The sequence below is a fragment of the Sturnira hondurensis genome, unplaced genomic scaffold, assembly GCF_014824575.4.
Source record: "Sturnira hondurensis isolate 20B ecotype Veracruz unplaced genomic scaffold, ASM1482457v3 Scaffold0024333, whole genome shotgun sequence".
NCBI lineage: Eukaryota > Metazoa > Chordata > Mammalia > Chiroptera > Phyllostomidae > Sturnira > Sturnira hondurensis.
The window spans coordinates 117227-132631 of record NW_028096964.1 but is presented as its reverse complement, the minus strand read 5'-3'; positions in this window follow the sequence as shown (position 1 = coordinate 132631).

Genomic DNA, 15405 nt, shown 5'->3' with positions numbered 1-15405 from the left:
TCTTCCAGCTGGCTGTGGAGTCTCTCATTGAAGCAGGCAGTGGGGTTAACTGTTCCCATCTACTGTGCCCTCGGTCCACTCAGGGGCTCCCCACAGCCTTGCAGAAGTGTGGGGCACTTTGGGTGTCACACTGCCTGGGATGCTTTGGACACAGGGGATGCTTCAGGTTCTTTGGTGCCTGGACAGTACTGCCCTGAGAGGACTGTCCCATTGATGCCCAATGAGCCTGCCATGGGCCCTGATGGTGCAGGCATGCTGGTGCCAAGATACATGCCTACCTGGGTGGACAAGATGGGCCAGCCCGTCCTCATGGAGCTTAATGTATCTTCTGTTAGGGGAGGCTGGGTGGTCAGACATCATGCAGGACAGGAGAAGTGGCTTGACTTAGGATGTCAGGTCAGACAAGCTCTTGAGCCCTGTTAGGGTTTTGTATTTTATCTTGAGAGTAATGGAAGCTACTGACACATTTTAGGAATGGGAGTGACATGGCAAGGTGTGCTCTCTTTTCCTTTCCTTTTCTTGTTTTAAGAGATCACTTTGGCCAGTTTGCAGAAACTGAATTGGGGGAGGCCAAAAGTGGAGGCTTATTTCTGCCTCCTGAGCCACTTCTTTGAATGTCTTCAGACAAACGCCACCCTCAGCTAGCCAAACACCTGCCTTCCTCTATTATTTTTGACTTAGGGCTCAAAGGACTCACCAAATCCATGCACAATCCTAGCCAGTCCTTAGAGCCAGGCACCTGCACCTCCAATGTTAACATGTCAAATGCCTTGTGTGCAGGGCGGGCCTGGGACCCACCCTCATAACAACCCCTTGGCGAGGTCTATGCAGCTACTCAGTAGTCCTCACTGTGGAGGCCTGGGTGAAGCAGTTGTTCTGGTCCTTCATTGAGTGCCCTGGAGCCTCATGTCCTCATGGTTTATATCTGAAGTTCTTGGCTATACCTTAGATCAGTGAAGGGAACTTAAAAAATACACTGACAGAAACAAAGTTGCTGGGGATCCTGCTTGCCTGCAGCCTCAGAACCACTCTGCAACCTGTCGTGGTCAAAGCAGGGACACTGTAACCTGCAGGCCACTTTTTGGGCTGACACCACCCCATGCATCAGAGAGACCCACTAAATGCTGTGCTGCTGTAAGAATACCTTCAAGAACGGTCAGTTCTCTTTTCTAATTCTCTATTGACTAAGTGCTTTTAAAGCAACAAAAATCATTAACTCTAAAAAAATGTCCAGGATTAAATGAAAAGCCTAACAGTCTGGGGAGCAAGTATTCGATGTTCAAAAGAATTTAATCATGTCATGTCCATGATACAGTAGAAATATTTTGAGAGGAAAGATTGGGTTTGAGAGGGGAATGTATGTTGTGTGTATAAGTGTGTACATGTATAAATGTGTGCATGCTGCATGTGCATGTGTTTGTGTGCAGTATGCGTACATGCATCAATTTTGCCATGTATAATGTGCACCCACGTTTTTGTGTGTGCTATACATGGGATTATTTTACTCACTATTATACCCATGCTATGTAATCATTATACTCATGTATAATGCACTTCTTTATTTCTCCCTCAAAAATTTGGGCAAGAAAATGGGCATTATACACAGCAAAATATGGTAGATGTATCCTGTGTACACACATGTATATACATGCATGCACATAAATGCATGCACACTGTGTATAGCATGTACACACACATATATTTATTTACATACATGTATACACAGACACTTGTTTGTGCACATGCACGCACAAACTAATGCACACACATACACATACACTTGCATGTGCACCTGATTACAGATGAAGAAATGATGAGAGAGACCCATACCAAGGTTGTATTAGTGAGTGTGATATTACTAAGCATCCTCCTTGCAAGAAGCCTAAGTACTCTGACAATCCTATTTTAGGTTCCTGCATAGCTGCTGGGAGATTGTTTGCTGATGTGTGTTTTCATCATCAATTTGACAGGTAGCAAAGTCAGGAGTTGGGCGAGGTTAAGTGGCCTGAGTGGGGTGAGGCCCAAGGCCATGTTGGCGTGGTGGCAGCCTTGCCTGTTCCAGCACTTTCTCTGCCGGCCAGCATATAACTACTGGTCTGTGACATTGCTCGTTTGGAAGGGCAGTGTTTATATAGTTGCTTGTCAAAACGCCCAGGAGGCTGACTGTTGCAGACTCAGCAATTAGCCTCGGTGGTGCTCTGCCCTGAATGCAGTGCAACCTGGTTCCTGCCTAGAGACCTCATGCTCTTATTTAGCAAGACAGACATGCTCAGATCAGGCGGTGGCAGCAGACCCATGGCCTCTGGATAAACTCCTTCAGCATTGCGGAAGGTTTTCCAAAATAATATTAGTCTGGGAAAGGCTTCAATCAGAGGAGCTATGTGAGTTTGTGAAAGAGGAAGTAGTAGATTCAGAGAAATAATTGCTCTTTATTCTCTAGAATGTGATTTAGAATTAGGTCCTTTCTCATAAATAGCACACACAAAGTATGTGATAAAATATTTTGGGCAGACAACACAGAAAGGAGACAATGCTATGAATATCCATGTGCTGCACCATTGACCTTAACAAGTAAATTATATAGATGTTCCTCTCTCATAGTCTCCACTCTTCTTCCCCAGAGGAAACAGCTCTCCTAAATGGGTTGTTGTTAAAATCAATATGCAATCCTAATTTGCAGTTTGAAAATGTTATGTAAATAGTAGCCTGTCGTATAACTATTTTTGTGCTTCTTGGTGGCTCCCACCAAGATAGTGTTTTAAAGACATTTATGGTGGTGTGTAGCTTGAGCTCATTCATTTTCACTGTCTAGTTTTTCACCTTCAACTGATGGCATGTAACTAGTTTCCAACTTTCTGATGACATCGAGAGTGATAATGAGTTGCTTTGCATGTATTTCCTTAAGTGCATGCATAAGCAAGTTTTACTGGAATTGCTGAGTCTTAGGGATGCACCTTTTTAACTTATCTAAATATTGCCAGTTGTTCTCTAAATCATTGAAGAAAGGTCAACCCTGAGGCAGTTTATTCCACATCCTTGCAAGAGCTTTCCATACTTTTTATCCCGTTAAATGAAGTGGCTGGTAGGAGTAAGTAATATTTTCTTACCAACTGTGAGAACCATGTACCCCATTCCCAGTCAATACTGAAGACCCATGGCTCATGGAATACCCACCTCATTAACAAACAGAATATGATACTCAATTTCAAAACAATAAAGTATCCTGGGCCATTTCACCGCTGCTTTCTCTCATCCAAAATGGTTCACATGGGTGGGAAAGTAATTGAGTGTAGATGGAATTTAGGATTGTAATCGCTCAAATTTCATAATCACTATTAGAAACATTCTAGCAAAAAGCCATCTTTGCTATAAATATTCTTAAACACAGTCACATTCTCTATGGGAATGTTATAGTTAATCAAGCTAAAAAGGGGTTCAATACAAGTGTTGCCCACTTGGTAATACCATTTTCTTTTCTTTTTTTAAGCATTATTTATTTATTTATTTTTAGAGGGAGGGGAAGGGAAGGAGAAAGAGAGGGAGAGAAACATTAATGTGTGGTTGCCTCTTGTGCACCCCTTACTGGGCACCTGGCCTACAACCCAGGCATGTGCCCTGACTGGGAATCGAACCTGCAACCCTTTGGTTCCCATGCTGGTGCTCAATCCACTGAGCCACACCAGCTGGGGCACATTTTCTTATGAATATAAAAATAGTGTGGAATTAAATGCAGTGCAGTAAGATCAACATTCTGGTCACACAAAAATGCTTCTCAGAATGTAGCTTTAGAGATAAACTTGAAAACAATGTTACGAACAGCATTGACTGGAAGATTTGTAAACAGATGAAGAGTTTAAAAAGAACCCATGAAACACACAACTAGTGTGTGAGGTCGAAGTTTTATGTTGCTCCTTCAATGACTGGTCTCTTTCCTGTTCTCATTTTCACTTTCCGAATTACCGTGTTTTTGGACTATAAGACGCACCTCTCCCCCCACCAAAGTTGGGAGGAATAATGATTGTTAATGCTACTGTTGAGTTCTGTTTACATTTACATTGGTGAAATATTATGTTATTTATGTTATTAAATATTTCACCACATTTTTTGCTTCAAAATTTTTTCCCTATTTTCCTCCTCTAAAACCTAGGTGTGTCTTATGGTCCAAAAACACAGTAACAAAAGACTTTCCTATGTAGCTTTCCTGCGCAGAATCCCAGTGGCACCCACCTAGCATTTACTGAGCACTGTTTTCATGCCTGACTTTAATATGTGAAAAGCTGTGGTGAATGTTGGCACATCAGCTCAACTAGGGAGATGTGGAAGACAACAAGAGGATGTTGGCTAACACCATCCAAAGACTGGGGTGGGGGGGTTGCTACTTGAGCTGTGTCATGGGGCAGACCTGAGAAGGGAATGCTGGCCAGGGGGAGGGAGAGGAAGGAATACTGTTATGGTGGTAGGGTGAATGGGGAAGGCAGGGGACATGATTGGGGAGCTGGCTTGCCTGAAACAGGGCCAGTTTTGGAAGTCACAAAAATGAGGATGACTATGGATAGGGAAAGGAGAGGTGAAGCCTTTGCTCTTAGGCTTCCAGTGTGATATTGACCTCTTTGATAGAAATGTTAAGTTTTGCCTCATGAATTTCACTCCCAGAACTAGAGGTGGGTTCCATGGGGTGGTCTGCTGTCTACTCACAGTATGGTGGGAGTGATGCTAAGGATTATTCTACCAAAAACACATAGTAGAAATAATAAGCATTTCTTCCTTCCTCTTTTGGGATATTTGTTCTTAGAACCTAGTCATCATACTGTGGGGAAGACCCATCATTGTGTTGTAAACAGGACCATGTAAGGAAAAGCTGAGGTCCCGTGCTCACAGCCCCAGCTGAGCAACTAGCATAAAGGTAGTGCCGACTTGCCAGCCATGTGAATAAGCCATCTTTGAAATGACCCTTCCAGTCCCAGTTGAGTTGTCCCAGTTTGTAGCTCATAGAACAGGTGAGCCATCCTCACCAAGCCCTGCTCAAATGACAGGTTAAATCAGAAAAGGAAATTTCTGTGATTTAAGCTGCTTAAGTTTAGTGTTAAAACAATCAATAACTGAAAAAAAAAACCTTAAAAAATTCCCAACAACCTCATATTGATGACCTCCCCCACCTCTATTTACCTATCCAAAGGTGGAAAAAGAAGGTAACTTTAGAGGTTTGTTGTTGTGGTGGCTTCTTTCCTATCAGCATGGTCTACAGGACCGGATAAAGGTGGAGAGCTGACCATTTGCAGGGGGACCAGCTCAAGCCATTGCCCAGGTATGGGTAGAGGTGCATAGGTAGAGGTGATATAACAACACACAGCTCAGCACAGGTGTCACTCTCTTCTAATCCCTAAAATCCAAGGCTCACCATCCTCAGTTTATCTAAACCCCAGACATGCTGTCAATAAAGTTTAGCTTTTATTATGGTAATATTCAAATTGAAGAAGACTTTAGAAACTATCCTGTCCCTTTATTTTATGGAGTAGCAAAATGAGAAGATTCAGAGACCAGCTCATGATTATATAATTAGTGGCAAATCTTCAACCAGGCTTTTAACCATCTGTTTATCCATCATTCATCACCCAACCATCTACTCACTCACTCCATCTACTGACCTCTCCATCCTTCCACCCCTCTACCCATCAGTGTCATCACTGGTAATTCCTAGATGAAAAACTCATGGTTCTTGTATGCAAGAGTCTCTTGGCTTATTGGGGTGGGGCTTATAAGTTGGCAATTGTAATGCCATGTGAGAATTACACTGGTGTGGCACAGTCTGAACCCCAAGGAATAAGGAGGGCTTCTTCTCCAGCATGTGTGGGTGAGTTAGGAAAGGTCTTCTGGATTTTAGAGGACTGATGGGTGCTAATTTGGGCACAAAAAGTGTTCTTATGTGTGTGAAGTGTGTTCCTTCATCTAGCAGCATCAGCATCCCCCAGGGTGGCTGTTAGAAATTCAGAGTCTCAGGCTCTACCCCTGGCCCCCACATCAGAACCTGCATTTTCACAAGATTGCCAGAAATTAACTGTGAAATTAAAGTTAAGGCTGTGTGCTCCACACTGTGTGATATGCTCCCTCGCACTTCCAGCCATATCTGTTAAATACAAGGCCTTTGCCAAATTCGGATACAAAATCTCATTTGTCTCATGAGTACTGAGGGTGCCTATACAGTCTTCCTGGTTGTCTAACTTCTCACCTAGAGCATTCCAGAACACTAGGGAAGCTAAGGTGTGTCCTCAGCATGTTCCATTAAGAGAGTTAGCACATTAAATAAAAGCAGCCACATTTGATAAGCCAATCAAGGGCATAGTTCTCATGAATAATAGTGTAAATTGTATACAATGAAATGGCCTCAACTTCCTTAATGTTAACAAGAAAAATCTCCTTCAAGACAGAAATATGCTGCTCTTTAACAACCACATGTCCATGTGTCTGGTGGGGTGAGGTCCCAGCCCTGCCTTGTCATTGGGCTGTGTTGGCCAGTATTTGAAGCTCTTTGTAAGCTGGGCTGCTGTGCCTGTGACCTCAGTCCTTGCAGACTGGCCTCATTTGGGCTGAGGGCCTCTCAGTTACCTCTGCATAGGCTGCCTCCAGGCTTCATGCAGAACCTGATTTGATTAGAGGGCAACTGGAGCTTTGCTGGGTGGTGCTTTGTGATGAGTAAGTTTGTTGGCATCCTTTTTGCAGCGTGACTCTGAAACAACTGAAACTCAGTTGCCGAATGTTCCATCTCTGACTCATTTGGCAGTGGCAACAAATGCATACTCCAAGCGGGGCAGATCTGCATGACTATCCACCCAAAACCCAGGGCATATAAGCATTGTCACTTGAACAGGATCACAACTCCCTCACCCCTGCCCTACTCACATTTCATCTTTTGCTCTTCACCTGGTCTTCTCTGGTATTTTCAGAAGAGGAGCAGAGAGGCAGAGAATGTGAGAATAGGCAACTTACAGCTTGAAGACATAAGGCATTGTGTTTCAACACTGCAATATGAATATGCTTTCACAGAATAAAACATTGAAAAGACAGATAAGTTGTTTAATCTTAACCTAATTTAAGACCTTTTCCATTAAAATGCACGTATCTATTACATAGGGTAATATACACTTCATAGATATTTTTGAGAAAAACAGTTATGGCTATAAAAGTAAGTAAAGTTCTACATACTGGGTGGGACAAAAGTAGGATTACAGTTGTGAGTACACAAAGCACAGGGTTCATTCTTGTGTTATTACTTATTAATTGTATTATTTTTTATGTGAACAACTATAAACCTACTTTGTCTCACCCTAATGTCTCACCTGTCCTTACACACATTATGTTTGCATTTGTATTCACTCTCTTTCACTGTTAACATTAACAAATGTAAACATTTGAAAATGTGACTAACAACATTTTGTTTTTACCAAAAAGCAAATCCATTAATTAAATATAAGCAAAGCAACCCCCCCTACTGAACCCAACTTCTCTTTTCACTGCATATACCTTATTTGAACCTTCATTCCAGACCTCATTCTTGAATTCTAGATTCATATTTCTGTTACCTGGTAACTTGCTGTCACTCTAAAGTCAGTTCAAAGAAAATTCATAACTTTCTAGTACCAAAGCCTGCTTCCTCGATTCCCAGTTTCACTGGATGGCATTTCTATTCTAGCCAGTTCCCAGAAGACATCCTAAACACTTTTTATTCCTTGTACTGCTTCACCAAATAGTCATTGGTAACTTTCCTCAATGATGCTATCTCCATATATGTTAAAATCCAAAAATTTATTTCATCATATATTATTTTCTCCTTGTTATAAATACAACAACAGATTAATAGCAGAACAGTTATAAAATATAAAATTGTAAAGAAGTGGACTGGAAATCACCTATAACCTATAATCATCATTTGTTTGTTGTTTCCTTCTGGTCTGTTTTCTACCATGAGAAACTTCTTCCCACTAATCTGTTCCTATATGAGAAATGCCACCTGAGTGTCTCTCTTTCCCTGTGCTCCAGGGAAGACCAAATTACTTGGAGTTCTTCAGCAATATCAGTGCATTCTCATTGTTGAATCATTGCATTTCTTATACCTGATATATCATCCTGGGGTTTCCTGAGTGCATCCTATTCCCCTTACACCTTTGCAGGAGAATGCCCAGTGATCCTTTCAGGACCACCTATTGTGTGAGATCCTCTTCTACCTAGTTCCATGGGGTCCCCTTCCTCATACCATGCCCTCTCATCATGGTAGGCTTTTGCTTACCAGACTGCCTCCCTAAGGGGCATATTCATCTTTGTATTTACAGCACGTGGTGTTCTACCTCTTCATGATGGAGCCTCAATAAATATTTACTGAATAAATGAGTGAGTGAGTGAATAAATGAATAAGTGGAATCTAAAGCTTGGTGGCAATAGTGCATTTTCTATTGCTTCAAACTTCACCAGTTATCCAGAATCATATTCTCTCTGTTTTCCCCATCAACTTTTTCAGAACTACACTAATGATTCCTAAAGGGTATCTTAATGAACCACTTGGCAAACTGGCTGTGATTCTATCATCCAGTAAGAATTGCTGGGCAGTGCTCTTTCCTTGTCAATTAAGGTTAACAGTTAGTGACTTCCAGTGGCAAACATCTCACAGCCACAGGGTGAGGCCTTGAGTATTAAGACATTACTGACTTTTGTTGAGACTACCTATAGATGTATTGACCTGAAAAACTATGTAAATGTTGACCAAGTTAAGGCTACAGTCAATATTTCACCTTGAAGGACAACATGCCAGAGTAGTTTGCAGACATATGTATTCTTTTACATATTTTGAATGTCTTTATTGATGATCCCTGGGAAATAGCAAAGTGCTTGAGAACTCACGGTGACAGTTACCACTTCTGTACTTAAATCCTCTGAGAAACCAGAAGGCTCTTCCTGCTCATCCTCACCAATCCTCTGTTGCAACACCCCTACTCACCAGGACCAAGTGCATGGCTGTCCAGCTTTGCTATGTTAATCACCTCAGAGAGAAGCTGGTACTTTCTCTTTTAAGAACACAGAGCCAGGTTCTGTTGGACCAGATCAGAGCCAGCAAACCCAGAGCCTCTAAGGTGAATATTTAAGTGGATCATTTCAAGTTAAAGTTGACACTACATCCAAATTATTTACATTTAAATGCCATTCAGGTTAAGATTTGGTGGCATGTAATACTGCCTCTTGGCATTTGTAAAGCTGGGTTGAACCAGGTACATGCATCCTGAGGATAAATGTTTGGCCTAAGGAACATGTGGTGGCCAGTGGGCTCTGTAGAGTATTCCCCAGGGCTGAGCTGTACCTCACCAAAGTTCTCAGCTGCCTGGTGCAGATGGCAGGTTCTTGATGATATATTGTAAACTCAGCTGAAATTCTGTGCCTTTAAAAGTTATGTCAGTGCCTTGGAGTACTGTTGGCCTCACTGTTTTTCAAGGTGGCATAGTAACTACAGGAAGGTAGAGGATGGGGCTCATGCCTAGTTCTGAGCTCTATTGTTCTTCCCTTAAATGGTTGCTTCGTGTGTCTCTGCTCACTCTCCCCTCTCTGAATTCGTCCTTCTGTTTTGCCTCTCTTAACTGCAACTTTTCTGCTGGTACCAAAGTGTCCTGATTAGTCAATGCCCTATGAAGAGTACTACCCTGAGGAGGCTTTTAGATTTTCAGGGCACCTTTAGTCACAATGTGGATGGGGAGGGCACCCCTGACAGGGTCATGAGATATTGTGTAATGCACAGGACATTTCCACATAATAAGGCAGTGTCCCTTGTCATGCATAGCTTTTACATTCCTTCATGAAGGTGAAAACAATGTTTCTAAGTATCTGAGCCTCAGAGCAACTACTTTTCTATGACATTTTTCAAAGCATTTTTGTATAGTTTTAATATATACTACAATTCTCAGAAATACACATATGCTTAAATCGAGGGAAGGTTATTCTTTGTGTTATCTGGAGCTTTATCAATAGTTGATCACCATTTCAGAAAGCCACCTCATGATGAGAGCATCACTTACCTCTGAGTCACCGTGTGCACATCTGTCTCCTTTGACCTTTGTAGTTGTCACATTCTCAGAAATTCAAATATTAGCACAAACATGGGATGATTTTATTATGCCTTTGGGTGTGGGTATGCCCAGAAACTTACATGTTCAAATATATTTTGTTTCTATTATGATTATCTTCCTTTTTATTCTATTAGAGCATTATGGTGATTTTCTTTTTTTAAGTATTTTTATTGATTATGCTATTATAGTTTTCCCCTTTGTGTCCCCTCTGCCCTGTCCCCCCAACCCTCCAGCATTCCCCCTCACCTTAGTTCATGTCCATGGGTTATACATATAAGTTCTTAGAGTTCTCTGTTTCCTATACCATTTTTTAACCTCTCCCCATCTATTTTGTGCCTACCAATTATGCTTCTTCCCTGTACCTTTTTCCTCCATTCATCCCTTCCCTGTTCCCACTGAAATTCCTCCATGTGATGTCCATTTCTCCGATTCTGTTCCTGTTCTAGCTGTTTGCTTAGTTTTTGTTTTCATTGTTTTTCTTTCCTTTTAGGTTCATTTGTTGATAGTTGTAAGTTTGTTGTCATTTTATTGTTCATCTTTCTTATCTTCTTTTTCTTAGATAAGTCCCTTTGACATTTTATATAATAAGGGCTTGGTGATGATGAACTCCTTTAAACTTGACCTTATCTGGGAAGCTCTTCATCTGCCCTTCCATTCTAAATGATAGCTTTGCTGGATAGAGGAATCTTGGATGTAGGTCCTTGCCTTTCATGACTCAAATACTTCTTTCCAGTCCCTTCTTGCCTGCAAGGTTTCTTTTGAGAAATCAGCTGATAGCCTTATGAGAACTCCTTTGTAGCTAACTGTCTCCTTTTCCCTTGGAAGATTCTCTCCTTATCTTTAATCTTGGGTAGCTTAATGATGGTATGCCTTGGTGTGTTACTGTTTGGGTCAAACTTCTTTGGGACTCTCTAAGCTTCCTAGACTTCCTGAAAGTCTATTTTCTTTGCCAGTGAAGAAGTTCTCCTTCATTATTTGTTCTAGTAAGTTTTCAATTTTTTGCAGTTGTTCTTCTTCATCGGACACCCTAATAAGTCAGATATGGGAATATTTCAGATTGTCCCAGAAGTTTGTAAGTCACTCTTCACTTTTTTAAATTCTTGTTTCTTCATTCTGTTCTGGTTGGATGTTTATTTTTTCCTTTTGTTCCAAATCACTAACTCCTGGTTTCCTTCCTATCACTATTGGTTCGGTGAATATTTTCCTTTATTTCATTTTGGGTATCTTTTGTTTGTTTTTTCATTTTTCTACCAAGCTCAGTCAGTTCTGTGAGCATTTTGATTACCAGGGCTTTAAATTCTCCATCAGATAAGTTGGCTATCTCCTCATCACTTAGTTCACTTTCTGAAGTTTTGCTCTGTTCTTTCAAAGCCATGTTTCTTTGTCTTGGTGCACCTGTAAAGTTGTAAGGGGGTGGACCTCAGGTATTCACCAGGGCAGGGCAGCCCTCTTTGCTGCACTATGGAGCTGCTTGTGGGCGAGGGGCCAGAGAGGGAGCAGTGCAACTGGCCTGCTAGTCTCTAACACATTTTTCAGTGAACTCACTTGTGATACTGGAAGTTTCTCCCACTGCAGCAACCCCTGCCCCCCATCTGTAGTCCACAGTGAGCTCTGAGTCTCACTTTCACTTTCAGACAGCCCGGCCCTCATGGTCCACTGCCTCACCACAGCCAGCGCCCCCTGCCAGGTCCCCCGCCTTACGGTGGTTTTTCTCAGCCAGACCCACCTGCATGGCCCCACTGTGGGTTCTTACTGGTCTGGTTGTTCTGGTTGATTTTTTTCTTTAATTCCTTGGTTGGAGCTCTGTGCAGTTTGACTTTTCTGGCACTTCTGGTTGTTTATTGATTTTAGATTGGTTGTTATCCTCCTTTCAATTGTACGAGGAAGCAAAGGGCTTCTACCTATGCCTTCATCTTGGCCGAACCCTGAGAGATTCTAGAGCATTATGTTGATTTTCAAAGCTATAACTAATCAGGGTAGATTTTATTATTTATTATTTCTTTTAAAATATGTTTATTGATATTCTAGATAGAGACAGAGAGAGAAAAACAGAGAGAGAAACATTGATATGAGAGAAAAACATCATTTGGTTGCTTTCCACATATACTGCGACAGGGGATCAAACCCACTACCTAGGAATGTGCCCTGACTGGGAATCAAACCCACAACCTTTTGGTTTATAGGATGATGCTCCAACCAACTGAGCCACACTGGCCAGGGCTATTATTTCTTTTTAAGATAGCACCGGGGATTGTTTTTACAAGTTGTAAAAAGGATCACTGGGTCTCATTACACTGATACCCATGAAAGCAGCATGCCCTCTCATGTATACAGGGCAGAGGGCCCTTCTCATCTTCCTGACATCATGCCCTTTGCCCACACCTGCATTCAGAATTTACAGTCCGACAAGGACACGAATTAGGGCAGAACATTGCCTCTGGGATCTGATTCATTTCTAGGTCCTTGTTGCTGCTTTGCTCAATTTTTCATGTCTCTTCTTTTTTTGAAATTCCCACCTTCACTCTCTCATTAAAATATGTGATGAAAAAATACTGACTAGTATATCATATATTATTTCATCATGTAATGGTTATATGATTTTCCTTTTATATATGTATGTCATCATATGTATATTATTATGTAATATGTATGTATAGTTTTGCTTTTGGTTTTATTTATAGTTTCAAACATTCTCAGTTCTCCTTGAGCTTATCAACCAAATGTGTTCATTCTAAGAATCGTACAGAGGTGGGAAAAATTAGGTTATAATAATAATAAATAATGCGATAATTAATAGAAGAATATTGGTGTACTCAGAATTGTAAACCTACTTTTTCCCACCCTTGAATAAATATTTAGTTGATAACCTAAATTAGAATTTTAAATCACACTTCCCCCCAAAAAGCAGAAAATGTATATTAGCTGATTCATTATAAAATTGCCTTTGATTTTACTCTTATATGTAGCAGTGGATATTTTTAACTTAAAAATGCTTCTTTTGATTCATTTCTTTCAAAGAATACAAGGTCTTTATAATGTATCTCCTGTAATTATTGAGATAGTAGGCTGTTTTGGTTCTGTGAATTCCACTTGTCAGTAAATATTGCCCCTGTCAACCTCCAAAGCCTGTGTTTTCACTTGTGTGTGGTAATGGAAAGAAGACTCACTGTAAATAAAACAGAATGAAATGAAGGTAGTGTTGTAGGGAGTGTGGAAGCCAAGACCTAGGAGAGAATCATTACAACACTGCCTACTTGTTTGATGATTCAATTCTTATCACTTCTATCATTTAGATGAAGGAGAGGAGAAGGAGGAGGAGGGGGAGGGGAGGGGGAGGGGGAGGAGGAAGAGAAAAAGAAAGAAAGAAAGAGAGAGAGAGAGAGAGAGAGAGAAAGAAAGAAAGAAAGAAAGAGGAAATAATTTTCAATCTTCTTCTCTTTTCTTTTCCTGGGAAGGAGATCATTATAGTTGGAAACTAGAACATTGGAAGACTGAAGACACAAATGTATTGATTTCAGATTGTCTCTTTGATGTCTAAAGCCCTGGGTGGTTTGGCTTTGAGTTTCCTCTTTAGTAAATAATAACCACAGGCCTATGGTGTCCCTGGCACTGTGCAAGGCAGCCAGAATGCAGAATAGAATTGGATGATTCTCCCCAACAGGTTGCTGGCTATGATCACAGTGTGGTGCACACAATGAGAGGCATAGTGGAGGTATAATTCAGGTGACCAGGAGCCCCAGAGAAATGACCAGAGCTAGGGAAGTCAGGGAGTGGACCATGCATGTGGTTTCTGTGTCCCTGAACTGATTCTTAAAGATAAGCAAGAATTTTTAGGCAGGGAAGAGGGAGTAGGGAAGGCATGCCAGGCAGCTGGGATAGCATTCTCAAAGGCTTGGCATCCTGAATGGGGCAGGCACTATCTAGGTGAATAGCTTGCCGTGTGTGGTGGTGGGGAGTGGGGGATGAATCTGGAAGGTGTGCTGGAACCAGGTCAGGAAGTGTCTGGTGTGTCAGGATAAGGAGTTAGGTATGCTGTGTGTAACCGTTGCATTGTGGAGACCTTTGAGCGGGAGCACATTCAGGTCAATTTGTGTTTTTCAAAGAAGATAACTCTGGTCGCTGTGCCAGAAGAAGGGCAGTTAGGAGGTGAGGGGTAGGCCAATATGATGGGCTTAAACAAGGTTGTGGGAGTGCAGTGGGGAGAGAGTTGGGTTTGGATATTTATCACATGGAACCTACAGCTAAGCATTGGATACTGGGGAGAAGGGGGGAAAGAGAGACAGGGAAGGGAGGTGAATGTTTTCAGATTTCTAGCTTGGCTGACTGAGGCAGGAAACCCTAGGAATCAACAGGTTTAACAGGGTCTTTTAACGTTTTCTAAGTTCTGGCTGATGCTGTCGCTCCTAAAGACTCTATAGCAAATTAATTACTGATCAGTGATCACAGGAGAAATGGGAGTCTCTGTGTGGGGTTCATCATTGTTGGGGCCAGAGCTTGGCTGAGGATTGGACAGATATGTCAGTGAATTAATTCTCTGAAGGACAAAAACAATCTGATAGGATTTAAAATATTAGATTTTAACCTGTGCCATGACTAATGTGACAGAGAATAGTAAATATGTTTGCAGATGGTAGGCATCTTTGGAACTGTCTTGTTTAATATGCTTATTTTGTAGATGAGAATATGAGGCCTCAAGAGTTTAAGTGAAGGTGACAAAGCTGGTTGTCAGCATTGAAATTGGACGCCGTGTGGTCTGGCCCTAAGTTTTTATATTTTTATATACAATACTTTGGAATGTGGCCAGGTAGTCTGGTCCATATCTCATGCATTCATATTCTCTCTCTCTCTCTCTCTCTCTCTCTCTCTCTCTCTCTCTCACCGTATGTATAAAATCTGGAATGAGACCAGGCTAAGTCTGGTCCAGAGCCTGCAATCTTAACCTCTGTATTACATTGTTTCTTTATGTGGTTGTGTGCTTCCTTTTATAGCCTGGAGGCAGCTCATGATGAAAAGTCACCTGCCTAATTATCATAGCAGATCAATGATAATTACATGGTGGTTTACTCACCTTCCCATAGTGTTTGACACTTTTCAGATTGCTCTGAAAGATGTGACCTTGTTTGTTCTTCCAAAAGAACCCTCTCAGGTGAGTAGGACAGGTTTATTATCTTTATTTTCTTTATGAGGAAATTTGAGAAGATGGTTAAACAACTTCGGTAAGACATACACAGCTAATTTGAGACAGCAGCCTTTAATGAAGGCCCCTGGTATTTTGTCCACTGTTCCCCATGCTATCTCAATG